The sequence below is a fragment of the Seriola lalandi genome, unplaced genomic scaffold (genome assembly GCF_002814215.2).
Source record: "Seriola lalandi dorsalis isolate HSWRI2012SDOR001 ecotype SW California unplaced genomic scaffold, Sedor1 jcf7180002054923, whole genome shotgun sequence".
Taxonomy (NCBI): Eukaryota; Metazoa; Chordata; class Actinopteri; order Carangiformes; family Carangidae; genus Seriola; species Seriola lalandi.
The window spans coordinates 1,270,954-1,273,778 of NW_019525475.1; the positions used below are offsets into that span (position 1 = coordinate 1,270,954).

Sequence of the window (2,825 nt, forward strand, 5' to 3'; positions counted from 1 at the left end):
AAAAAAAAATAAACATCATAGTATAGTATGGCATAAAAATGTCAAAAAACATCATAGTATAGTATTGCATGAAAATGTCCCAAAAAAATCATAGTATAGTATGGCATCAAAATGTAAAAAATAAAAATGTCCAAAAACATTACAGTATAGTATGGCATCAAAATGTCAAAAAACCTCATAGTATAGTACGTTATACAAAAATGTCAAAAAACGTCAGAGGATAGTGTGGCATACAAATGTCAAAAAAATGTCATAGTATAGTAAGTTATGGAAATCTCAAAAAACATTATATTATAGTACGGCATAAAAATGAGAAAAAACTTTATAGTATAGTATTGCATGAAAATGTCAAAAAACATTATATTATAGTACGGCATAAAAATGAGAAAAAACTTTATAGTATAGTATTGCATGAAAATGTCAAAAAAAATCATAGTATAGTATGGCACTGTAAGTAAAAAAAAATGGCAAAAAATGTCATACTATCAAAATCAAAAAATGTCAAATGACAGTTCTCTCCTGACGTTAGGTACCACTTTGACATTCTCACATGACGTGAGCCTTCAGGTCGCCCCCCGCCCTGTCACATGCTAACGTGCCTAAATCATTTGTATTGGAGATGCAGCCTCGAGGAGGACACATTGAAATGATCTAACATTACTTCGCTTCAAAAAACCCTGTTCGCTCAAATACTGGTAGGGACAATTCTGTCCTCCCAAAATATTGGTAGGGACATGTCCCTACTGTCCATATGGAAACCTACACCCTTTAATGAAGGTAAGCATTTGTGTTGTGTCTGTAGCTCAGATTATGTTCAGGTTACCACACAGACACACGTTTTAGTTTTTAAAATGTTTTTTAATGGATTCACTCTTGCAGATATGTACAGGCAAAATATTAACCACACAACTTGTGGAGTAATTATTGCATATCATGAAAAACAAACAGGACAAAAGAACCTAAATATATTTTCAGTTAGAGTACCCGGTGAGTCATGTATTTTAATTACTTTGGATTACATTTACAGAGATCTTGTTTGACTGAGGTTTGAGTCCATCAAGTTCAGATTCATACATCTTAGATCATTTCAAGGAGTCACTTCTTACAAGTTCATTTTTAATGCAACAAACAGGGAAGCTGATTATCTGACATAACATGTAACATCAATATAACATCCCCAATACTTACAAAGGGGGACATATGGTCAGTTGACAGAAACATACAGTATTCAGACCAATTTCCACCGTCAGATGTCCCGCCTCTGAAGCGCTGGTTCTGGTGTGCCAGCTGGTCTCTGTTGTGGTAGTAGGAGTGGACAGAAAGGTTTCTCGCTTTCAAGTGAAACCGGTGGACGACCACATCAGTGCCGCAGCTCTCCATGCCAACACAGGACACCTCAGTGTCAATCAAGGGTAAGGGGGCCACCAAGACTGCATGTGTTCAGGGTCCAGATTGTTGTTACTGTGAAAGTTACTGTTTCCTCTTTTTGCGTGAGTTGGCAGACTATTCAGTAGAGTGTGGAGACACAACGTTTTCTCTCAGCCCCAACAATATGATGGTCCCCATTAAATTCAAACAGGACAAGGGAACAAAATTCAAAACTAATTTTTATAAAAGTATAAAACAAACAACTCAAAAATACAAAAACACAAATGAATCATTTTTGAATAAGTAAAAAAAAAAACAATGACAAAATACAAAAAAACAGAGTAAACCATGTAAAATGCAGCACGTCTGCAGCAAGTTGTTTACCAGGTACACTATAGTCAGTGCTATTTTAGATGCCAACATAATACTTTTAGTACTTAATTTTAGTTCTGAACTTTCTGCGAAGATGAAACTGTAAGACAAAAGGTTTATGTTTACTCCACATCACATTAATGCTTCAGTGTCTGGCAAAGAGATTTCCTTTAGAGATCTTGTCCATATGAAATGAGCGTCTCAATTTTCACAATCATTTAAACACAGTCACACATCAGGACGGTGCAGTCTGACCACAGTCTTCATTTTCTTTAAACAGAGGGGTGACACACATTTCATCACTCTGAGGAGACGTTGCTTCATTCAGAGGTTCACGTTATATTTCCCTGCAAACAAAACAAAATAAAACGCAGCATTAGAAACGTATGAAAAGGTCAAATGAAAACACTCATTTATTCTTCTTCAGTGTAAAGAACAGCTTCTGCGGAGCAGCGATCATGACTCCTTCATTTGGTGTTATATCTATCTTTCGTGCTTTAATATCATGCGTTTTGTTAAACATCTGACAGTCACACTCAGCTGAGACAGCGGTTCATTTCAAACTAGATTTCAACTGAGGGAGATTTCATGACAATATTCTTCATACAGAGCAGCAGTGCTTTTCTAACACAGAACATTTACTCACACTTGTATTTCATCAATGTTTGACTCTCTCGTGTTTTCTTGTTGACCTGAGAGATGTTGATGAGTCCAAAAGAAAAAAACATCATCAATACAAACAAAAAACAACAAATGAATTAAAAAGTGTAAACAGAATATTATTTTACCTTTTTTCTTTATACAGTACAGTACCAGGACAACAACTGCTGCTACCACAACAGCCAAAACAACTGTAACCCCCACACCTCTACGAACGGTTATATTCCCTGAAATAGAGAGACAGTTACTTGAACGTGTCCCATGATGATATTTTCTGATGTTTAGATTGTTGCAGGTCACACAGATAATAACAGTTCCTCACTTACAGCTGCCTCACCTGGATTCTCCATCCTCAGAAAGGTGTTGGTCGTCAGTGTCTCCTCAGCATCACTCAGTTCACAGGTGTATGTTCCCTCATGATGTGG

General features: G+C 36.4%; 1 long non-coding RNA gene across 1 annotated transcript; it reads right to left on the reverse strand.

The window, feature by feature from the left end:
• Positions 1 to 2,409: 2,409 nt before the first annotated feature.
• Positions 2,410 to 2,818, reverse strand: LOC147817660 (uncharacterized). The gene is made up of 3 exons (XR_015436170.1): positions 2,738 to 2,818; positions 2,529 to 2,627; positions 2,410 to 2,432 (listed from the first exon to the last, which is right to left on the reverse strand). It is a non-coding gene; the product is annotated as an uncharacterized LOC147817660 (long non-coding RNA).
• Between the last annotated feature and the right edge of the window lie 7 nt (positions 2,819 to 2,825).